A 25,970-nucleotide genomic window follows, 5' to 3' on the forward strand; every position below is an offset into this window, starting at 1 on the left:
TGACAACACAGAGAGATATACGGTATCAGTCCACCTGACAACACAGAGAGATATACGGTATCAGTCCACCTGACAACACAGAGAGATATACGGTATCAGTCCACCTGACAACACAAAGAGATATACGGTATCAGTCCACCTGACAATACAAAGAGATATACGGTATCAGTCCACATGGCAGAGATATACAGTATCAGTCCACCTGGCAGAGATATACGGTATCAATCCACACTGGACTATGTGCAAACTAGAATCTGCACATACTGAGGCCTATTCATTTTAGCTGGGTACTTAAAAGAACATTTGAGGAAACTGCTACCGCAATTCTATCAACACATATCCTGTGCTACACGCGCATCATGGATCTGGATCATTGCTACTCTCCCTTTTGTATGGCTATTAGGCCCTCCCTTTGGCAAATCAGATCACACCTCCATTCTGCTCTTAAACAGGAACCAACTGTGGTAAGGACTGTTCAACGTTGGTCTGACCAATCAGAATCTCTGTCAGGTGGACTGATACTGTATGTCTTCACTATTATTCTAAAATATAGAAAATATTAAAAATAAAGAAAAAACGTTGAATGAGTAGGTGTGTCCAAACTTTTGACTGGTACTGTATGTATCTTCTAAGAGTTTAATTAAATTAAATTGCCGAACAAACCTTTTCAGGTTGATCATTTGGATAAGGTCCAAATTGATTTGTTTTCAACCAATGAGACATTTTCAACTTTTCCACATTAACCTAGATACAGCAACTCTTTCAGGTTAATTAATGTTTCATTTCCAGATAAGCTTATACAGGTATAATTAATCATTAACATTGATTAATCAATTAAATTTGCTTTTGCAAGTTCATTGGAGCCAACTCCCACAGTACTGATCCAGTAATGACGGAAGTCCCGCCTTAGCGGGAATGAGACAACGATATCCAATCTCAACTGATTGGATATCGTTGTCTCATTCAATTTAACAAGGAAGTTAAATTGCCAAACAAACCTTTTTCAGGTTGATCATTTGGATAAGGACCATTACATTTTTCCAACCAACGAGACATTTTTAACTTTTCCACATTAACTTAGATACAGCGATGCCTTCAGGTTAATTAGTTTAATTCCCAGATAGCCTATACAGGTCTGATTAATCAATAAAATTTGCTTTTGCAAATTCATTCAAGTCCACCTCCCACAATACTGATCCAGTATTGATGGTCCATTAACGTCTATAAATAGATTCAAATCGTTTTTGCAGCTTCCAACGACTCAAAACCAAACTTTGAAAAAAGAAATATATACATTGTTTTAATAATAAGCTATCAGAGGGGGTGGTCCCCATTCCCCCGTTAATTAGTGAATCCTCACCCATAAAAGGATTGATCGCTGACCTCAGCAGCGATACAAACCCTGACTATGCCATTAGCAGAAAAACAGCTGTAATTGCGACAAACAAAACAAAATCAACCATTGGGCGCAAGCCTTGTAAAGGTTCTCTCCAGTTTAGCCCTGATGTATGGCCATCAGAAATTGGCATCTCTCCAGTACCTCAGCAGAAGCATGAGCAAGAACTGGTTGATATGAAGGGACAGGTGGAGAGAACCGGGAAACTAATGACAAAAGCAGATGAGGAAAACATTCTGCTAGCCGACGAACTGCGTTTGAAAAAGGACAAATTAAAAGTAATTGCAAAAACGTATGACGATGAATGAGCACAAACTCTTCAACAAATACATATTCTACAGGAACAACTCGATTTAGCCAAAACGAAATACGACGAGCTAAACTACATAAATCTGACAAGTTATCTACAAACAGGAGCAATTTGATAACATGCGTGCAGTTTGGATGAACGATCCTCAAAGCAATAATGGTCTAGTCCAAATGCTGCAGACCAAAGACGATCAGTTAATGAACACAATGACCAAGTTGGATGACAAATCAGCAAAAGTCATTGAAGTCGCCGACCAAATTAATGATGAGAGAACCCAGGTGATGAAGATGGAAATATTGATTTCTAAGCAAGCGGAGGAAATGTCATCACTGTATCTCTCGCTACACACTTAAGACCTCTACCTGCAAACCGTGACAGATAAGTATGAGGCTGAATGGAGCAAGTGCGACACTCATGTGTCTAAAATAAGTACTCTAAGCGCTCAAGTGGACTCTGCTATGCAGCGGAATAACAAGAATAAATTAAAAACTTAGGTACCATCTGGAGGAATTCCAGAACAGTCACGCGCTACAGCATCAAGCAACCAAGCTCGCAACCGGAGCTCGGTACACAAAGGAGTGAAGACGACAGAAGGTTTCAGACGTTGCCTCTCTCAGGTGTCCCTCAGTCTTCTCCTCCATCAGCACAGAGTAATATGGCGCCTCCTTGCCAACAAAGCCAAAGCTTGGTTTCTCCTCTTGGCCTTTCGGCCCACAATTCCCCACAGGATGAAGCCAACCCTCTCTGCGCACTTGGCACGGAACGCCTTGACAAACTCGTCAAAAATTCTGCAACTTTGACCCCGTTCCAGGTAAGCCAAATGACACTGAGACGTTCCTAGCAGACATAGAGTACGCCTTGAATGGCTACCCGAACGCTATGGATTCTGACAGGCTTTACCTGTTGAAGCTACGGGTTCTGACAGGCTTTACCTGTTGAAGCTACGGGTTCTGACAGGCTTTACCTGTTGAAGCTACGGGTTCTGACAGGCTTTACCTGTTGAAGCTACGAATTCTGACAGGCTTTACCTGTTGAAGCTACGGGTTCTGACAGGCTTTACCTGTTGAAGCGAACATCGAATAGACACGTGACAAGGTTCATTCGTCTAAAACAGCAACACGTGCAAAACGATAACGCTAAACTTGCAACGTCTTTGAAAATAGAATTCAGTGGTTCTGTGACTCGCAAACACGACAGCTCGCTGGCTAACACTGTCAAACAAGCTCGGAATGAACACCCACAAGCTCACTATCATAGGCTTCGTTCAGCTTACTATCATAGGCTTAGTTCAGCTTACTATCATAGGCTTCGTTCAGCTTTAGCCTACTCACTGAAACAGGAATGGAAGAGCTGTTACCATTCAAACAAATGTATCCTTCATTACCTACTTGGGTCCTACAGCCCACGTTGGTTTGCCAATCTCAGACCTCAGAAAACTTGCGAACACAGCTTTTGAGGCATCAAAAGTGCGCAACGCTAAGAGTAATCTCGGGATTGAAGATTGAACAGGAGCACTCACTCCAGTTAGAATGTGCATTAGCAGGTATTGAAGTGTTGAGTGATGACACACAACAACAGTTTCTACCACAAAACCATGATACCAATACCCGCCGTGGTCAAAATAACTGTAAAGTATGCCACCAGCGAAACGACTACCGCTACAATCAACCTGAACAGCGCCGGAGAAGATGGCTGCCGTTTTACAGCCCTTTAACCATTTGTACTATTATGTGTGTTTTTCCGCGTTATTTGTAATTTATTTTGTACATAACGTTTCTGCCATCATCTCTTATAACCAAAAAGAGCTTCTGGATATCAGGACAGCGATTACTCACCTCATATTGGACGAAGATTTTTTCTTCAACGAGGCGGCCGCGAAGGATATCATAGAGACACCCGACAAGGCCCAAATCCCTGTCATTCGCGTGAGGAAGAGACAGAGATATCGTGGACGTAGATCGGGGTGCCTTGTAAGGATCCGACGGCGAGCGAGTAAACTGCCTCTTCCATCAATCCTATTAGCCAATCTTCAATCATTGGATAACAAATTGGATGACCTAAGATTACGGTTATCCTACCAACGGGACATTAAAAACTGTAATATCTTATGTTTCACCGAGTCATGGCTGAACGACGACATGGACAACATACAGCTAGCGGGCTATACGCTACATCGGCAGGATAGAACGGCTGACTCCGGTAAGACAAGGGGTGGCGGTCTGTGTATATTTGTAAACAACAGCTGGTGCACAAAATCAAATACTAAGGAAGTCTCGAGGTTTTGCTCGCCTGAGGTAGAGTATCTTATGATGAGCTGTAGACCACACTAATTACCAAGAGAGTTTTCATCTATATTTTTCATAGCTGTCTATTTACCACCACAAACCAATGCTGGCATTAAGATTGCACTGAATGAGTTGTACAAGGCCATAAATCAACAGGAAAACGCTCATCCAGATGCAGCGCTCCTAGTGGCCAGGGACTTTAATGCAGGGAAACTTAAATCCGTTCTACCTAATTTCTACCAGCATGTTAAATGTGCAACCAGAGGAAAAAAAACTCTAGACCACCTTTACTCCACACACAGAGACGCATACAAAGCTCTCCCTCGCCCTCCATTTGGCAAATCTGACCATAACTCTATCCTTCTGATTCCTGCTTATCAGCAAAAACTAAAGCAGGAAGCACCAGTGACTCGGTTAATAAAAAAGTGGTCAGATGACGCAGATGCTAAACTACAGGACTGTTTTGCTAGCACAGACTGGAACATGTTCCGGGATTATTCAGACAGCATTGAGGAGTACACCACATCAGTCACTGGCTTCATCAAAAAGTGCATCGATGATGTCGTCCCCACAGTGACCGTACGTACATACCCCAACCAGAAGCCATGGATTACAGGAAACATCCGCACTGAGCTAAAGGGTAGAGCTGCCGCTTTCAAGGAACGGGACTTTAACCCGGACACTTATAAGAAATCCCGCTATGCCCTCCGACGAACCATCAAACAGGCAAAGAGTCAATACAGGACTAAGATTGAATCGTACTACACTGGCTCTGACGCTCATCGGATGTGGCAGGGCTGGAAAACTATTACAGACTACAAAGGGAAGAACAGCCGCGAGCTGCCCAGTGACACAAGCCTACCAGACGAGCTAAACCACTTCTATGCTCGCTTCGAGGCAAGCAACACTGAAGCATGCATGAGAGCACCAGCTGTTCCGGATGACTATGTGATCACGCTCTCCGTAGCCGATGTGAGTAAGACTTTTAAGCAGGTCAACATTCACAAGGCCGCAGGGCCAGACGGATTACCAGGACATGTACTCCGAGCATGTGCTGACCAACTGGCAAGTGTCTTCACTGACATTTTCAACATGTCCCTGACTGAGTCTGTAATACCAACATGTTTCAAGCAGACCACCATAGTCCCCGTGCCCAAGGACTCTAAGATAACCTGCCTAAATGACTACCGACCCATAGCACTGACGTCTGTAGCCATGAAGTGCTTTGAAAAGCTGGTCATGGCTCACATCAACAGCATTATCCCAGAAACCCTAGACCCACTCCAATTTGCATACCGCCCCAACAGATCCACAGATGATGCAATCTCTATTGCACTCCACACTGCCCTTTCCCACCTGGACAAGAGGAACACCTACGTGAGAATGCTATTCATTGACTACAGCTCAGCATTCAACACCATAGTGCCCTCTAAGCTCATCACTAAGCTAAGGATCCTGGGACTAAACACCTCCCTCTGCAATTGGATCCTGGATTTCCTGACGGGCCGCCCCCAGGTGGTAAGGGTAGGTAACAACACATCTGCCACACTGATCCTCAACACGGGGGCCCCTCAGGGGTGCGTGCTCAGTCCCCTCCTGTACTCTCTGTTCACCCATGACTGCATGGCCAGGCACGACTCCAACACCATCATTAAGTTTGCCGACGACACAACAGTGGTAGGCCTGATCACCAACAACGATGAGACAGCCTATAGGGGAGGAGGTCAGAGACCTGGCCGTGTGGTGCCAGGACAACAACCTCTCCCCTCAACGTGACCAAGACAAAGGAGATGATTGTGGACTACAGGAAAAAAAAAGAGGACTGAGCACACCCCCATTCTCATCGACGGGGCTGTAGTGGAACAGGTTGAGAGCTTCAAGTTCCTTGGTGTCCACATCACCAACCAACTATCATGGTCCAAACACACCAAGACAGTCGTGAAGAGGGCACGACAAAGCCTATTCCCCTCAGGAGACTGAAAAGATTTGGCATGGGTCCTCAGATCCTCAAAAAATTATACAGCTGCACCATCGAGAGCATCCTGACTGGTTGCATCACCGCCTGGTATGGCAACTGCTTGGCCTCCGACCGCAAGGCACTACAGAGGGTAGTGCGTACGGCCCAGTACATCACTGGGGCCAAGCTTCCTGCCATCCAGGACCTCTATACCAGGCGGTGTCAGAGGAAGGCCCTCAAAATTGTCAAAGACTCCAGCCACCCTAGTCATAGACTGTTCTCTCTGCTACCGCACGGCAAGCGGTACCGGAGTGCCAAGTCTAGGTCCAAAAGACTTCTCAACAGCTTCTACCCCCAAGCCATAAGACTCCTGAACAGCTAATCATGGCTACCCAGACTATTTGCACTGCCCCCCCACCCCATCCTTTTTACGCTGCTGCTACTCTGTTAATTATTTATGCATAGTCACTTTTACTCTACCCACATGTACATATTACTTCAACTACCTCAACTAGCCGGTGCCCCCGCACATTGACTCTGCACCGGTACCCCCCTGTATATATAGCCTCCCTACTGTTATTTAATTTGACTTCTGCTCTTTTTCTCTCAACACTTTTTTTGTTGTTGTTTTATTTTTACTTTCTTTGTTAAAAATAAACGCACTGTTGGTTAAGGGCTGTAAGTAAGCATTTCACTGTAATGTCTGCACCTGTTGTATTCGGCGCATGTGACCAATACATTTGATTTGATTTGATTTGATCGCTACGTTCCTGCCTTGAAAGTGAACCCCTGCTACTCGGACTTGATGGATCGTTTGATCCCACTGATGGATTGGAAAACCAACCAAGTATGGTCACAGGTAACCGTGCCGTCTCCACTGACCACACTGTCGTCTCCGAACGTTAACTGCAACACAGTAATCCACAAGGGGTACCTATCGAAAGAACCCCTTTGGGGAACAGGAGGAACCCCTTGGGGAACAACAACTACAAAGCAACTAGTAAAATGCTCTAATCATGTATTCTGGTAGGATAACACTTCAGAATAGATCGATAGGATAACTGGTCCCCTTGGCTACCAGTACCAATGCCAGCAACAGGCAGTCCAGCCACTCAGTAAGAAGGTTAGACACCTAACTTATTTTGTACATAATGTTGCTGCTACCGTCTCTTATGACCGAAAAAAGCTTCTGGACATCAGAACAGCGATTACTGGACGAATAATTTTTCTTTAATGAGTCGGACGAGAGGGACTTGCTCCAGACAGGGCCCTCAAGGAGATATTGTGGAAGGAGATCAGGGTGCCTGGTAAGGAGCCGGCGATGAGGGGCTAATCTGCCTTTGCCATCGATACTATTGGCCAATTTACAACCGCTTGATAATAAAGTGGACGAACTACAAGCACGTATATCCCACCAAAGGGACATTAAAAACTGTAATATCTTATGTTTCACAGAGTCGTGGCTGAACGAAGACATTAATAACATACATCTGGCGGGTTATACACTGTATCGGCAGGATAGAACAGCAGCCTCTGGTAAGACAAGGGGTGGCGGTCTATGTGTGTTTGTAAACAACAGCTGGTGCACGATATCTAAGGAAGTCTCAAGGTTTTGCTCGCCTGAGGTAGAGTATCTCATGATAAGCTGTACACCACACTATCTACCAAGAGAGTTTTCATCAATTTTTTTCGTAGCTGTCTATTTACCACCACAAACCGATGCTAGCACTAAGACCGCACTCAATGAGCTGTATGAGGCCATAAGCAAACAGGAAAACGCTCATCCAGAGGCGGAGCTCCTAGTGGTCACGGACTTTAATGCAGGGAAACTCAAATCAGTTCTACCTAATTTCTACCAGCATGTTAAATGTGCAACCAGAGGGGAAAAAACTCTAGACCACCTTTACTCCACACACAGAGACGCATACAAAGCTCTCCCTCGCCCTCCATTTGGCAAATCTAACCATAATTCTATCCTCCTGATTTGATCCCTGATGTCCTTACACAAAAGTGGTCAGATGAAGCAGATGCTAAGCTACAGGACTGTTTTCCTAGCACAGACTGAAATATGTTCTGGGATTCTTCCGATGGCATTGAGGAGTACACCACATCAGTCACTTGCTTCATCAGTAAGTGCATCGATGACGTCGTCCCCACAGTGACTGTACGTACAGTGGAGAGAACAAGCATTTGATACACTGCCGATTTTGCGGGTTTTCCTACTTACAAAGCATGTAGAGGTCTGTAATTTTTATCATATGTACACTTTAACTGTGAGAGACGGAATCTAAAACAAAAATCCAGAAAATCACATTGTATGATTTTTAAGTAAATCATTTGCATTTTATTGCATGACATAAGTATTTGATACATCAGAAAAGCAGAACTTAATATTTGGTACAGAAACCTTTGTTTGCAATTACAGAGATCATACGTTTCCTGTAGGTCTTGACCAGGTTTGCACACACTGCAGCAGGGATTTTGGCCCACTCCTCCATACAGACCTTCTCCAGATCCTTCAGGGTTCGGGGCTGTCGCTGGGCAATACGGACTTTCAGCTCCCTCCAAAGATTTTCTATTGGGTTCAGGTCTGGAGACTGGCTAGGCCACTCCAGGACCTTGAGATGCTTCTTACGGAGCCACTCCTTAGTTGCCCTGGCTGTGTGTTTCGGGTCGTTGTCATGCTGGAAGACCCAGCCACGACCCATCTTCAATGCTCTTACTGAGGGAAGGAGGTTGTTGGCCAAGATCTCGCAATACATGGCCCCATCCATCCTCCCCTCAATACGGTGCAGTCGTCCTGTCCCCTTTGCAGAAAAGCCTCCCCAAAGAATGATGTTTCCACCTCCATGCTTCACGGTTGGGATGGTGTTCTTGGGGTTGTACTCATCCTTCTTCTTCCTCCAAACCCGGCGAGTGGAGTTTAGACCAAAAAGCTCTATTTTTGTCTCATCAGACCACATGACCTTCTCCCATTCCTCCTCTGGATCATCCAGATGGTCATTGGCAAACTTCAGACGGGCCTGGACATGCGCTGGCTTGAGCAGGGGGACCTTGCGTGCGCTGCAGGATTTTAATCCATGACGGCGTAGTGTGTTGCTAATGGTTTTCTTTGAGACTGTGGTCCCAGCTCTCTTCAGGGCATTGACCAGGTCCTGCTGTGTAGTTCTGGGCTGATCCCTCACCTTCCTCATGATCATTGATGCCCCACGAGGTGAGATCTTGCATGGAGCCCCAGACCAAGGATGATTGACCGTCATCTTGAACTTCTTCCATTTTCTAATAATTGCGCCAACAGTTGTTGCCTTCTCACCAAGCTGCTTGCCTATTGTCCTGTAGCCCATCCCAGTCTTGTGCAGGTCTACAATTTTATCCCTGATGTCCTTACACAGCTCTCTGGTCTTGGCCATTGTGGAGAGGTTGGAGTCTGTTTGATTGAGTGTGTGGACAGGTGTCTTTTATACAGGTAACGAGTTCAAACAGGTGCAGTTAATACAGGTAATGAGTGGAGAACAGGAGGGCTTCTTAAAGAAAAACTAACAGGTCTGTGAGAGCCGGAATTCTTACTGGTTTGTAGGTGATCAAATACTTATGTCATGCAATAAAATACAACTTAATTACTTAAAAATCATACAATGTAACCTCCCGAGTGGCGCAGTGGTCTAAGGCACTGCATCGCAGTGCTAACTGTGCCACTAGAGATCCTGGTTCGAATCCAGGCTCTGTCGTAGCCGGCCGCGACCGGGAGACATGGGGCGGCGCACAATTGGCCCAGCGTCGTCCAAGGTAGGGGAGGATTTGGCCGGCAGGGATGGCGTTTGCAATGCCAGGGTTGTGGCTTCGATTCCCATGGGGGGCCAGTAAAAAAACAAAATAATGTATGCACTCACTAACTGTAAGTCGCTCTGGATAAGAGCGTCTGCTAAAATGTAAATGTGCAAACAATAGTGCCTGAGTATAAACACCATGGGACCACGCAGCCGTCATACCGGCGGCTGGTAGCTTAGTGGTTAAGAGTGTTGTGCCAATAACCGAGAGGTCGCTGGTTCTAATCCCCAAGCCCACTAGGTGAAAAATCTGTCTGTGCCCTTGAGCAAGGCACTTAACCCTAATTGCTCCTGTAAGTCGCTCTGGATAAGAGCGTCTGCTAAATGATGTAACATTTTCTGGATTTTTGTTTTAGATTCCGTCTCTCACAGTTGAAGTGTACCTATGATAAAAAATACAGACCTCTACATGCTTTGTAAGTAGGAAAACCTGCAAAATTGGCAGTGTATCAAATACTTGTTCTCCCCACTGTACATTCCCCAACCAGAAGCCATGGATTACAGGTAACATCCGCACTGAGCTAAAGGGTAGAGCTGCAGCTTTCAAGGAGCGGGACTCTAACCCGGAAGCTTATAAGAAATCCCGCTATGCCCTCAGACGAACCATCAAACAGGCAAAGCGTCAATACAGGACTAAGATCGAATCGTACTACACCGGCTCAGACGCTCGTTGGATGTGGCAGGGCTTGCAAACTATTACAGACTATAAAGGGAAGCAGAGCCGCGAGCTGCCAAGTGACACGATCCTACCAAACGAGCTAAATTACTTCTATGCTCGCTTCGAGGCAAGTAACACTGAAACAGGCATGAGAGCATCAGCTGTTCTGGACGACTGTGTGATCACGCTCTCTGTAGCCGATGTGAGTAAGACCTTTAAACAGGTCAACATTCACATTCGCAGGGCCAGACGGATTACCAGGACGTGTACTCTGAGAATGCGCTGACAAACTGGCAAGTGTCTTCACTGACATTTTCAACCTCTCCCTGTCTGAGTCTGTAATACCAACATTTTTCAAGCAGACCACCATAGTCCCTGTGCTCAGGAACACATTATAATAGTTGTTCATTATGTTGACCTCCCCACATTATAATAGTTTTTCATTATGTTGACCTCCCCACATTATAATAGTTTTTCATTATGTTCACCTCCCCACATTATAATAGTTTTTCATTATGTTGACCTCCCCACATTATAATAGTTGTTCATTATGTTGACCTCCCCACATTATAATAGTTGTTCATTATGTTCACCTCCCCACATTATAATAGTTGTTCATTATGTTCACCTCCCCACATTATAATAGTTGTTCATTATGTTGACCTCCCCACATTATAATAGTTGTTCATTATGTTCACCTCCCCACATTATAATAGTTGTTCATTATGTTCACCTCCCCACATTATAATAGTTGTTCATTATGTTGACCTCCCCACATTATAATAGTTTTTCATTATGTTGACCTCCCCACATTATAATCGTTTTTCATTATGTTGACCTCCCCACATTATAATAGTTTTTCATTATGTTGACCTCCCCAGCAGTCAGCCACTGGTCCCAGCAGTCAGCCACACTGGTACCAGCAGTCAGCCACTGGTCCCAGCAGTCAGCCACACTGGTACCAGCAGTCAGCCACACTGGTCCCAGCAGTCAGCCACTGGTCCCAGCAGTCAGCCACTGGTACCAGCAGTCAGCCACTGGTACCAGCAGTCAGTCACACTGGTACCAGCAGTCAGCCACTGGTACCAGCAGTCAGCCACTGGTACCAGCAGTCAGCCACTGGTACCAGCAGTCAGCCACTGATACCAGCAGTCAGTCACACTGGTACCAGCAGTCAGCCACTGGTACCAGCAGTCAGCCACTGGTACCAGCAGTCAGCCACACTGGTACCAGTAGTCAGCCACACTGGTACCAGCAGTCAGTCACACTGGTACCAGCAGTCAGCCACTGGTATCCTATTTGTGATGTTTCAAGAAACTCAGCGTATGTCACACGTCACTACTTCAAGGAGAGGCATTACATTTGTAATTTTTTAAAAATCAAAAATAATTTTGTTGCAGAAATGCCTTCTAGAACATGTTAACTTCCATGTGCCTTAATAACAAACTTGTATGCCATCTGTAAATACAAATACAATTGTTAAATTACGAGCCTAGTTGGTTTAGCCATGGAAAAATACAGGAACCTTCCAGCTAGCCATGATTGGCTGAGATAATTGATGGGCTGGACATGCCGAAAGATTAGTTTTGGATTGATCTGCCATGTAGCATGCTTCTATCTATAACGTGAGCTGCTCAGTATGTGTTGATAATCCTTTCCATGTAGCATGCTTCAAGACTAAAACATTTTCATTGAACCAGACGAATCTCTCGGCATGTCCAGTCCAACCATTATCTCCGCCCATCATGGCTAGCTGGAAGGTTCCGTGGCTAAATCAACTAGGCTCATATATGTGAATAATCCTTTTTACCGCAGCCTTTTTTTTAAAGATACAGTATCATGGAGAACTGAAAAACTGTTGCTACTGCTTTCAACATTGCTGCCCTGAAGTTAACAGGCGCTGTTGACAAAGATCAGTGGGAAAAAGGAGGATGACCGTGCCATGCTGACTCTCTCTGACTCTGAATCAAATAATGAGGAAATTCCTGATTTAGGTAAAAACATTTTCATTGAACCAGACATTGCAGAGTCTTCTGATGACAAAGGTGGGGAAGAAACGGTGTCATTGTCACTGAAGAAGTTGACCGAGTTTTGAAATCAGTGGAATGCCAGGTGGAAGCAGAGAGATGATTGGCAAATGCGGCGAGAGTCCAAAAAGAGAACACAGAAAGAAGGCTGTTGTATAAAACACCTGTCTCCGGATTACATCTTCAAACTAAGGGCAACCATGGCATCCGTGACAGAGAGGGAGAAGTGTTCATCATTGTATATGGGTAAGAGTCTAGCAACATTTTCAGATATTATACATTTCAAGTTAAAGCATACTGTTAGCTAGCTAGCTAACATTGAACCTAATTGGTTAGCTTTAGCTACCTGCAGATTTATGGATCGTAGTATTGCCACGTTAAAAACAACTGGGAACTCTGAAAAATACGAGGTCAAATCATGACGTCAGTGATCTTCAGGTCGGAAAGTTGGAGCTCTAGAAAGAGGCCAGAGTTCCCAAGTTGGAATTCCGAGTTGGTTGACCTTGACTTGTTTTTTTTTCCGAGTTCCCAGTTGTTTTGAACGCACTGAAGTCGGAAGTCGTAGATTTCCGAATTCCGAGTTGTTTTGAATGCGGAATTAGATTATGGCTACATGTCTAAACAAAAGACTCCACTATGCAAGTCACCATTTCACTGTACCGTTTACACCTTCTGTATTCTGTGTATGTGACGAATAACATTTTATTTGATAGAGTGTGTGTTTACCAGAGATGGTAATGTGAAGAACAACATGACCTGCACCAAAGTCAGATCAGGATATAGGCCAAGGACTAGATACAGTGTATTTTTACTACTACTTTATGCTACTACTTTCACCACTTTTAGTCTTGAAATCTTTGGTTGTTTACTACACTGTGAATCCTTAAAGAGATGGGAGGGGCTAAGGCTTAAGAGGGTGTGAACGATGTTGAATGGATGTAGACAAAGAAGAGCTCTCCAATAGGTGTACCAAAACATTCACGGGCCATTGTCTCAAAAGTGGTGTTACAAGTTTATCAACTTTGAAAGCAGAATTACACTAACATAAGTAAAGTATGTGGACATCTCCTCGTCGAACATCTCATTCCAAAATCATGGGCGTTAATATGGAGTTGGTCCCCCCTTTGCTGCTATAACAGCCTCCACTCTTCTGGGAAGGCTTTCCACTAGATGTTGGAACATTGCTACAGGGACTTAGGCCTGGCTCGCAGTCGGCGTTCCAATTCATCCCAAAGATGAGCATTAGTGATGGGGTTGAGGTCAGGGTTCTGTGCAGGCCAGTCAAGTTCTTCTACACCGATCTCGACAAACCACAGGGGAATTGTTATGCTGTAAACAGGAAAGGGCCTTCCCCAAACTGTTGCTACAAAGTTGGAAGCACAAAATCGTCTAGAATGTCATTGCATGCTGTAGCATTGACATTTCCCTTCACTGGAACTAGCCCAGACCATTATTCCTCCTCCACCAAACTTCACAGTTGGCACTATGCATTGGGGCAGGTAGCGTTCTCCTGGCATCCACCAAACCCAGATTTGTCCGTCGGACTGCCAGATGGTGAAGCGTGATTCATCACTCCAGAGAACGCGTTTCCACTGCTCCAGAGTCTAATGGAGGCGAGCTTTACACCACTCCAGCCGGCGCTTGGCATTGTAAATGGTGATCTTAGGCTTGTGTGCAGCTGTCCCAACAGCAGCTCTCAGCCTGGCCACTGTTACTACAGCAGCTGAACCTGGTGACTGTTACTACAGCAGCTCAACCTGGCGACTGTTACCACGGCAGCTCCCAGCCTGGCGACTGTCACTACGGCAGCTCCTAGCCTGGTGACTGTTACTAAAGCAGCTGAACCTGGTGACTGTTACTACAGCAGCTCAACCTGGCGACTGTTACCACGGCAGCTCCCAGCCTGGCGACTGTCACTACGGCAGCTCCTAGCCTGGTGACTGTTACTATGGCAGCTGAACCTGGTGACTGTTACTACAGCAGCTCAACCTGGCGACTGTTACCACGGCAGCTCCCAGCCTGGCGACTGTCACTACGGCAGCTCCTAGCCTGGTGACTGTTACTAAAGCAGCTGAACCTGGTGACTGTTACTATGGCATTTGAACCTGGTGACTGTTACTACGGCAGCTCAACCTGGTGACGGTTACTATGGCAGCTGAACCTGGTGACTGTTACTTCAGCAGCTGAACCTGGTGACTGTTACTACGGCAGCTGAACCTGGTGACTGTTACTACGGCATGTGAACCTGGTGACTGTTACTACGGCAGCTCAACCTGGTGACTGTTACTACAGCATGTGAACCTGGTGACTGTTACTAAAGCAGCTGAACCTGGTGACTGTTACTAAAGCAGCTGAACCTGGTGACTGTTACTAAAGCAGCTGAACCTGGTGACTGTTACTATGGCAGCTGAACCTGGTGACTGTACTACAGCAGCTGAACCTGGTGACTGTTACTACAGCAGCTCAACCTGGCGACTGTTACTACGGCAGCTCAACCTGGCGACTGTTACTACAGCAGCTCAACCTGGCGACTGTTACCACGGCAGCTCCAAGCCTGGCGACTGTCACTACGGCAGCTCCTAGCCTGGTGACTGTTACTATGACAGCTCAGCCTGGCAATTTTTACTATGGCAGCTCCCAATCTGGTGACTGTTACTAAAGCAGCTGAACCTGGTGACTGTTACTATGGCATGTGGTCCTCTGTAGCTCAGCTGGTAGAGCACGGCGCTTGTAACGCCAAGGTAGTGGGTTCGATCCCCGGGACCACCCATACACAAAAATGTATGCACGCATGACTGTAAGTCACTTTGGATAAAAGCGTCTGCTAAATGGCTTATTATTATTATTATTATATTATGTGAACCTGGTCACAGTTACTAAGGCAGCTCAACCTGGTGACTGTTACTATGGCAGCTGAACCTGGTGACTGTTACTACGGCAGCTGAACCTGGTGACTGTTACTACGGCATGTGAACCTGGTGACTGTTACTACGGCAGCTCAACCTGGTGACTGTTACTATGGCAGCTGAACCTGGTGACTGTTACTAAAGCAGCTGAACCTGGTGACTGTCACTACAGCAGCTGAACCTGGTGACTGTTACTACAGCAGCTGAACCTGGTGACTGTCACTACAGCAGCTGAACCTGGTGACTGTTACTACGGCAGCTCAACCTGGTGACGGTTACTATGGCAGCTGAACCTGGTGACTGTTACTTCAGCAGCTGAACCTGGTGACTGTTACTACGGCAGCTGAACCTGGTGACTGTTACTACGGCATGTGAACCTGGTGACTGTTACTACGGCAGCTCAACCTGGTGACTGTTACTACAGCATGTGAACCTGGTGACTGTTACTAAAGCAGCTGAACCTGGTGACTGTTACTAAAGCAGCTGAACCTGGTGACTGTTACAAAAGCAGATGAACCTGGTGACTGTTACTATGGCAGCTGAACCTGGTGACTGTACTACAGCAGCTGAACCTGGTGACTGTTACTACAGCAGCTCAACCTGGCGACTGTTACTACAGCAGCTCAACCTGGCGACTGTTACCACGGCAGCTCCAAGCCTGGCGACTGTCACTACGGCAGCTCCTAGCCTGGTGACTGTTACTATGACAGCTCAGCCTGGCAATTTTTACTATGGCAGCTCCCAATCTGGTGACTGTTACTAAAGCAGCTGAACCTGGTGACTGTTACTACGGCATGTGAACCTGGTGACTGTTACTACGGCAGCTCAACCTGGTGACTGTTACTACAGCATGTGAACCTGGTGACTGTTACTAAAGCAGCTGAACCTGGTGACTGTTACTAAAGCAGCTGAACCTGGTGACTGTTACTACGGCATGTGAACCTGGTGACTGTTACTACGGCAGCTCAACCTGGTGACTGTTACTATGGCAGCTGAACCTGGTGACTGTTACTAAAGCAGCTGAACCTGGTGACTGTCACTACAACAGCTGAACCTGGTGACTGTTACTAAAGCAGCTGAACCTGGGGACTGTCACTACAGCAGCTGAACCTGGTGACTGTTACTAAAGCAGCTGAACCTGGTGACTGTTACTAAAGCAGCTGAACCTGGGGACTGTCACTACAGCAGCTGAACCTGGTGACTGTCACTACAGCAGCTGAACCTGGTGACTGTCACTACAGCAGCTGAACCTGGTGACTGTTACTACGGCAGCTGAACCTGGTGACTGTTACTACGGCATGTGAACCTGGTGACTGTTACTACGGCAGCTCAACCTGGTGACTGTTACTATGGCAGCTGAACCTGGTGACTGTTACTAAAGCAGCTGAACCTGGTGACTGTCACTACAGCAGCTGAACCTGGTGACTGTTACTACAGCAGCTCAACCTGGTGACTGTCACTACAGCAGCTGAACCTGGAGACTCTTACTATGGCAGCTGAACCTGGTGACTGTCACTACAGCAGCTGAACCTGGTGATGTTACTATGGCAGCTGAACCTGGTGACTGTCACTACAGCAGCTGAACCTGGTGACTGTTACTATGGCAGCTGAACCTGGTGACTGTTACTACGGCAGCTGAACCTGGTGACTGTTACTACGGCAGGTCAACCTGGTGATTGTTACTATGGCAGCTCAACCTGGTGACTGTTACTACAGCAGCTAAACCTGGTGACTGTTACTAAAGCAGCTGAACCTGGTGACTGTCACTACAGCAGCTGAACCTGGTGACTGTTACTAAAGCAGCTGAACCTGGTGACTGTCACTACAGCAGCTGAACCTGGAGACTCTTACTATGGCAGCTGAACCTGGTGACTGTCACTACAGCAGCTGAACCTGGTGACTGTTACTATGGCAGCTGAACCTGGTGACTGTTACTACGGCATGTGAACCTGGTGACTGTTACTACGGCAGGTCAACCTGGTGATTGTTACTATGGCAGCTCAACCTGGTGACTGTTACTACAGCAGCTAAACCTGGTGACTGTTACTAAAGCAGCTGAACCTGGTGACTGTCACTACAGCAGCTGAACCTGGTGACTGTTACTAAAGCAGCTGAACCTGGTGACTGTCACTACAGCAGCTGAACCTGGAGACTCTTACTATGGCAGCTGAACCTGGTGACTGTCACTACAGCAGCTGAACCTGGTGACTGTTACTATGGCAGCTGAACCTGGTGACTGTCACTACAGCAGCTGAACCTGGTGACTGTTACTATGGCAGCTGAACCTGGTGACTGTTACTACGGCAGGTCAACCTGGTGATTGTTACTATGGCAGCTCAACCTGGTGACTGTTACTACAGCATGTGAACCTGGTGACTGTTACTAAAGCAGCTGAACCTGGTGACTGTTACTAAAGCAGCTGAACCTGGTGACTGTTACTAAAGCAGCTGAACCTGGTGACTGTTACTATGGCAGCTGAACCTGGTGACTGTACTACAGCAGCTGAACCTGGTGACTGTTACTACAGCAGCACAACAAGGCGACTGTTACTACAGCAGCTCAACCTGGTGACTGTTACCACGGCAGCTCCAAGCCTGGCGACTGTCACTACGGCAGCTCCTAGCCTGGTGACTGTTACTATGACAGCTCAGCCTGGCAATTTTTACTATGGCAGCTCCCAATCTGGTGACTGTTACTAAAGCAGCTGAACCTGGTGACTGTTACTATGGCATGTGGTCCTCTGTAGCTCAGCTGGTAGAGCACGGCGCTTGTAACACCAAGGTAGTGGGTTCGATCCCCGGGACCACCCATACACAAAAATGTATGCACGCATGACTGTAAGTCGTTTTGGATAAAAGCGTCTGCTAAATGGCATATTATTATTATATTATGTGAACCTGGTCACAGTTACTACGGCAGCTCAACCTGGTGACTGTTACTATGGCAGCTGAACCTGGTGACTGTTACTACGGCAGCTGAACCTGGTGACTGTTACTACGGCATGTGAACCTGGTGACTGTTACTACGGCAGCTCAACCTGGTGACTGTTACTATGGCAGCTGAACCTGGTGACTGTTACTAAAGCAGCTGAACCTGGTGACTGTCACTACAGCAGCTGAACCTGGTGACTGTTACTACAGCAGCTGAACCTGGTGACTGTCACTACAGCAGCTGAACCTGGTGACTGTTACTACGGCAGCTGAACCTGGTGACTGTTACTACGGCATGTGAACCTGGTGACTGTTACTACGGCAGCTCAACCTGGTGACTGTTACTATGGCAGCTGAACCTGGTGACTGTTACTAAAGCAGCTGAACCTGGTGACTGTCACTACAACAGCTGAACCTGGTGACTGTTACTAAAGCAGCTGAACCTGGGGACTGTCACTACAGCAGCTGAACCTGGTGACTGTTACTAAAGCAGCTGAACCTGGTGACTGTTACTAAAGCAGCTGAACCTGGGGACTGTCACTACAGCAGCTGAACCTGGTGACTGTCACTACAGCAGCTGAACCTGGTGACTGTCACTACAGCAGCTGAACCTGGTGACTGTCACAACAGCAGCTGAACCTGGTGACTGTTACTAAAGCAGCTGAACCTGGTGACTGTCACTACAGCAGCTGAACCTGGAGACTCTTACTATGGCAGCTGAACCTGGTGACTGTCACTACAGCAGCTGAACCTGGTGACTGTTACTATGGCAGCTGAACCTGGTGACTGTCACTACAGCAGCTGAACCTGGTGACTGTTACTATGGCAGCTGAACCTGGTGACTGTTACTACGGCAGGTCAACCTGGTGATTGTTACTATGGCAGCTCAACCTGGTGACTGTTACTACAGCAGCTAAACCTGGTGACTGTTACTAAAGCAGCTGAACCTGGTGACTGTCACTACAGCAGCTGAACCTGGTGACTGTTGCTAAAGCAGCTGAACCTGGTGACTGTCACTACAGCAGCTGAACCTGGAGACTCTTAATATGGCAGCTGAACCTGGTGACTGTCACTACAGCAGCTGAACCTGGTGACTGTTACTATGGCAGCTGAACCTGGTGACTGTCACTACAGCAGCTGAACCTGGTGACTGTTACTACGGCAGCTGAACCTGGTGACTGTTACTACGGCAGGTAAACCTGGTGATTGTTACTATGGCAGCTCAACCTGGTGACTGTTACTACAGCATGTGAACCTGGTGACTGTTACTAAAGCAGCTGAACCTGGTGACTGTTACTAAAGCAGCTGAACCTGGTGACTGTTACTAAAGCAGCTGAACCTGGTGACTGTTACTATGGCAGCTGAACCTGGTGACTGTACTACAGCAGCTGAACCTGGTGACTGTTACTACAGCAGCTCAACCTGGCGACTGTTACTACAGCAGCTCAACCTGGCGACTGTTACCACGGCAGCTCCAAGCCTGGCGACTGTCACTACGGCAGCTCCTAGCCTGGTGACTGTTACTATGACAGCTCAGCCTGGCAATTTTTACTATGGCAGCTCCCAATCTGGTGACTGTTACTAAAGCATCTGAACCTGGTGACTGTTACTATGGCATGTGGTCCTCTGTAGCTCAGCTGGTAGAGCACGGCGCTTGTAACGCCAAGGTAGTGGGTTCGATCCCCGGGACCACCCATACACAAAAATGTATGCACGCATGACTGTAAGTCGCTTTGGATAAAAGCGTCTGCTAAATGGCTTTTTATTATTATTATATTATGTGAACCTGGCACAATTACTACGGCAGCTCAACCTGGTGACTGTTACTATGGCAGCTGAACCTGGTGACTGTTACTACGGCAGCTGAACCTGGTGACTGTTACTACGGCATGTGAACCTGGTGACTGTTACTACGGCAGCTCAACCTGGTGACTGTTACTATGGCAGCTGAACCTGGTGACTGTTACTAAAGCAGCTGAACCTGGTGACTGTCACTACAGCAGCTGAACCTGGTGACTGTTACTACAGCAGCTGAACCTGGTGACTGTCACTACAGCAGCTGAACCTGGTGACTGTTACTACGGCAGCTGAACCTGGTGACTGTTACTACGGCATGTGAACCTGGTGACTGTTACTACGGCAGCTCAACCTGGTGACTGTTACTATGGCAGCTGAACCTGGTGACTGTTACTGAAGCAGCTGAACCTGGTGACTGTCACTACAACAGCTGAACCTGGTGACTGTTACTACAGCAGCTGAACCTGGGGACTGTCACTACAGCAGCTGAACCTGGTGACTGTTACTAAAGCAGCTGAACCTGGTGACTGTTACTAAAGCAGCTGAACCTGGGGACTGTCACTACAGCAGCTGAACCTGGTGACTGTCACTACAGCAGCTGAACCTGGTGACTGTCACTACAGCAGCTGAACCTAGTGACTGTCACTACAGCAGCTGAACCTGGTGACTGTTACTAAAGCAGCTGAACCTGGTGACTGTCACTACAGCAGCTGAACCTGGAGACTCTTATTATGGCAGCTGAACCTGGTGACTGTCACTACAGCAGCTGAACCTGGTGACTGTTACTATGGCAGCTGAACCTGGTGAATGTCACTACAGCAGCTGAACCTGGTGACTGTTACTATGGCAGCTGAACCTGGTGACTGTTACTACGGCAGGTCAACCTGGTGATTGTTACTATGGCAGCTGAACCTGGTGACTGTTACTATGGCATGTGGTCCTCTGTAGCTCAGCTGGTAGAGCACGGCGCTTGTAACGCCAAGGTAGTGGGTTCGATCCCGGGACCACCCATACACAAAAATGTATGCACGCATGACTGTAAGTCGCTTTGGATAAAAGCGTCTGCTAAATGGCTTATTATTATTATTATATTATGTGAACCTGGCACAGTTACTACGGCAGCTCAACCTGGTGACTGTTACTATGGCAGCTGAACCTGGTGACTGTTACTACGGCAGCTGAACCTGGTGACTGTTACTACGGCATGTGAACCTGGTGACTGTTACTACGGCAGCTCAACCTGGTGACTGTTACTATGGCAGCTGAACCTGGTGACTGTTACTAAAGCAGCTGAACCTGGTGACTGTCACTACAGCAGCTGAACCTGGTGACTGTTACTACAGCAGCTCAACCTGGTGACTGTCACTACAGCAGCTGAACCTGGTGACTGTTACTACGGCAGCTCAACCTGGTGACCGGTTACTATGGCAGCTGAACCTGGTGACTGTTACTTCAGCAGCTGAACCTGGTGACTGTTACTACGGCAGCTGAACCTGGTGACTGTTACTACGGCATGTGAACCTGGTGACTGTTACTACGGCAGCTCAACCTGGTGACTGTTACTACAGCATGTGAACCTGGTGACTGTTACTAAAGCAGCTGAACCTGGTGACTGTTACTAAAGCAGCTGAACCTGGTGACTGTTACTAAAGCAGCTGAACCTGGTGACTGTTACTATGGCAGCTGAACCTGGTGACTGTACTACAGCAGCTGAACCTGGTGACTGTTACTACAGCAGCTCAACCTGGCGACTGTTACTACAGCAGCTCAACCTGGCGACTGTTACCACGGCAGCTCCAAGCCTGGCGACTGTCACTACGGCAGCTCCTAGCATTGTGACTGTTACTATGACAGCTCAGCCTGGCAATTTTTACTATGGCAGCTCCCAATCTGGTGACTGTTACTAAAGCAGCTGAACCTGGTGACTGTTACTATGGCATGTGGTCCTCTGTAGCTCAGCTGGTAGAGCACGGCGCTTGTAACGCCAAGGTAGTGGGTTCGATCCCCGGGACCACCCATACACAAAAATGTATTCACGCATGACTGTAAGTCGCTTTGGATAAAAGCGTCTGCTAAATGGCATATTATTATTATTATTATATTATGTGAACCTGGCACAGTTACTACGGCAGCTCAACCTGGTGACTGTTACTATGGCAGCTGAACCTGGTGACTGTTACTACGGCAGCTGAACCTGGTGACTGTTACTACGGCATGTGAACCTGGTGACTGTTACTACGGCAGCTCAACCTGGTTACTGTTACTATGGCAGCTGAACCTGGTGACTGTTACTAAAGCAGCTGAACCTGGTGACTGTCACTACAGCAGCTGAACCTGGTGACTGTTACTACAGCAGCTGAACCTGGTGACTGTCACTACAGCAGCTGAACCTGGTGACTGTTACTACGGCAGCTCAACCTGGTGACGGTTACTATGGCAGCTGAACCTGGTGACTGTTACTTCAGCAGCTGAACCTGGTGACTGTTACTACGGCAGCTGAACCTGGTGACTGTTACTACGGCATGTGAACCTGGTGACTGTTACTACGGCAGCTCAACCTGGTGACTGTTACTACAGCATGTGAACCTGGTGACTGTTACTAAAGCAGCTGAACCTGGTGACTGTTACTAAAGCAGCTGAACCTGGTGACTGTTACTAAAGCAGCTGAACCTGGTGACTGTTACTATGGCTGCTGAACCTGGTGACTGTACTACAGCAGCTGAACCTGGTGACTGTTACTACAGCAGCTCAACCTGGCGACTGTTACTACAGCAGCTCAACCTGGCGACTGTTACCACGACAGCTCCAAGCCTGGTGACTGTTACTATGACAGCTCAGCCTGGCAATTTTTACTATGGCAGCTCCCAATCTGGTGACTGTTACTAAAGCAGCTGAACCTGGTGACTGTTACTACGGCATGTGAACCTGGTGACTGTTACTACGGCAGCTCAACCTGGTGACTGTTACTACAGCATGTGAACCTGGTGACTGTTACTAAAGCAGCTGAACCTGGTGACTGTTACTAAAGCAGCTGAACCTGGTGACTGTTACTAAAGCAGCTGAACCTGGTGACTGTTACTATGGCAGCTGAACCTGGTGACTGTACTACAGCAGCTGAACCTGGTGACTGTTACTACAGCAGCTCAACCTGGCGACTGTTACTACAGCAGCTCAACCTGGCGACTGTTACCACGGCAGCTCCAAGCCTGGCGACTGTCACTACGGCAGCTCCTAGCCTGGTGACTGTTACTATGACAGCTCAGCCTGGCAATTTTTACTATGGCAGCTCCCAATCTGGTGACTGTTACTAAAGCAGCTGAACCTGGTGACTGTTACTACGGCATGTGAACCTGGTGACTGTTACTACGGCAGCTCAACCTGGTGACTGTTACTACAGCATGTGAACCTGGTGACTGTTACTAAAGCAGCTGAACCTGGTGACTGTTACTAAAGCAGCTGAACCTGGGGACTGTCACTACAGCAGCTGAACCTGGTGACTGTCACTACAGCAGCTGAACCTGGTGACTGTCACTACAGCAGCTGAACCTGGTGACTGTTACTACGGCAGCTGAACCTGGTGACTGTTACTACGGCATGTGAACCTGGTGACTGTTACTACGGCAGCTCAACCTGGTGACTGTTACTATGGCAGCTGAACCTGGTGACTGTTACTAAAGCAGCTGAACCTGGTGACTGTCACTACAGCAGCTGAACCTGGTGACTGTTACTACAGCAGCTCAACCTGGTGACTGTCACTACAGCAGCTGAACCTGGAGACTCTTACTATGGCAGCTGAACCTGGTGACTGTCACTACAGCAGCTGAACCTGGTGACTGTTACTATGGCAGCTGAACCTGGTGACTGTTACTAAAGCAGCTGAACCTGGTGACTGTTACTATGGCAGCTGAACCTGGTGACTGTACTACAGCAGCTGAACCTGGTGACTGTTACTACAGCAGCTCAACCTGGCGACTGTTACTACAGCAGCTCAACCTGGCGACTGTTACCACGGCAGCTCCAAGCCTGGCGACTGTCACTACGGCAGCGCTAGCCTGGTGACTGTTACTATGACAGCTCAGCCTGGCAATTTTTACTATGGCAGCTCCCAATCTGGTGACTGTTACTAAAGCAGCTGAACCTGGTGACTGTTACTATGGCATGTGGTCCTCTGTAGCTCAGCTGGTAGAGCACGGCGCTCGTAACGCCAAGGTAGTGGGTTCGATCCCCGGGACCACCCATACACAAAAATGTATGCACGCATGACTGTAAGTCGCTTTGGATAAAAGCGTCTGCTAAATGGCATATTATTATTATGTTATGTGAACCTAGTCACAGTTACTACGGCAGCTCAACCTGGTGACTGTTACTATGGCAGCTGAACCTGGTGACTGTTACTACGGCAGCTGAACCTGGTGACTGTTACTATGGCATGTGAACCTGGTGACTGTTACTACGGCAGCTCAACCTGGTGACTGTTACTATGGCAGCTGAACCTGGTGACTGTTACTAAAGCAGCTGAACCTGGTGACTGTCACTACAGCAGCTGAACCTGGTGACTGTTACTACAGCAGCTGAACCTGGTGACTGTCACTACAGCAGCTGAACCTGGTGACTGTTACTACGGCAGCTGAACCTGGTGACTGTTACTACGGCATGTGAACCTGGTGACTGTTACTACGGCAGCTCAACCTGGTGACTGTTACTATGGCAGCTGAACCTGGTCACTGTTACTAAAGCAGCTGAACCTGGTGACTGTCACTACAACAGCTGAACCTGGTGACTGTTACTAAAGCAGCTGAACCTGGGGACTGTCACTACAGCAGCTGAACCTGGTGACTGTTACTAAAGCAGCTGAACCTGGTGACTGTTACTAAAGCAGCTGAACCTGGGGACTGTCACTACAGCAGCTGAACCTGGTGACTGTCACTACAGCAGCTGAACCTGGTGACTGTCACTACAGCAGCTGAACCTGGTGACTGTTACTACGGCAGCTGAACCTGGTGACTGTTACTACGGCATGTGAACCTGGTGACTGTTACTACGGCAGCTGAACCTGGTGACTGTTACTATGGCAGCTGAACCTGGTGACTGTACTACAGCAGCTGAACCTGGTGACTGTTACTACAGCAGCTCAACCTGGCGACTGTTACTACAGCAGCTCAACCTGGCGACTGTTACCACGGCAGCTCCAAGCCTGGCGACTGTCACTACGGCAGCTCCTAGCCTGGTGACTGTTACTATGACAGCTCAGCCTGGCAATTTTTACTATGGCAGCTCCCAATCTGGTGACTGTTACTAAAGCAGCTGAACCTGGTGACTGTTACTATGGCATGTGGTCCTCTGTAGCTCAGCTGGTAGAGCACGGCGCTTGTAACGCCAAGGTAGTGGGTTCGATCCCCGGGACCACCCATACACAAAAATGTATGCACGCATGACTGTAAGTCACTTTGGATAAAAGCGTCTGCTAAATGGCTTATTATTATTATTATTATATTATGTGAACCTGGTCACAGTTACTAAGGCAGCTCAACCTGGTGACTGTTACTATGGCAGCTGAACCTGGTGACTGTTACTACGGCAGCTGAACCTGGTGACTGTTACTACGGCATGTGAACCTGGTGACTGTTACTACGGCAGCTCAACCTGGTGACTGTTACTATGGCAGCTGAACCTGGTGACTGTTACTAAAGCAGCTGAACCTGGTGACTGTCACTACAGCAGCTGAACCTGGTGACTGTTACTACAGCAGCTGAACCTGGTGACTGTCACTACAGCAGCTGAACCTGGTGACTGTTACTACGGCAGCTCAACCTGGTGACGGTTACTATGGCAGCTGAACCTGGTGACTGTTACTTCAGCAGCTGAACCTGGTGACTG

The 25,970-nt window shown here is 47.5% G+C and overlaps 1 protein-coding gene across 1 annotated transcript in view; it reads right to left on the bottom strand.

Annotated features, from left to right (window-relative positions):
* The window catches only part of vipr1b (vasoactive intestinal peptide receptor 1b), a 295,279-nt gene that overhangs the window by 50,604 nt on the left and 218,705 nt on the right, over window positions 1-25,970 (bottom strand). The window lies entirely within an intron of this gene.

Source organism: Coregonus clupeaformis, chromosome 7 (assembly GCF_020615455.1).
Source record: "Coregonus clupeaformis isolate EN_2021a chromosome 7, ASM2061545v1, whole genome shotgun sequence".
Classification (NCBI taxonomy): Eukaryota; Metazoa; Chordata; class Actinopteri; order Salmoniformes; family Salmonidae; genus Coregonus; species Coregonus clupeaformis.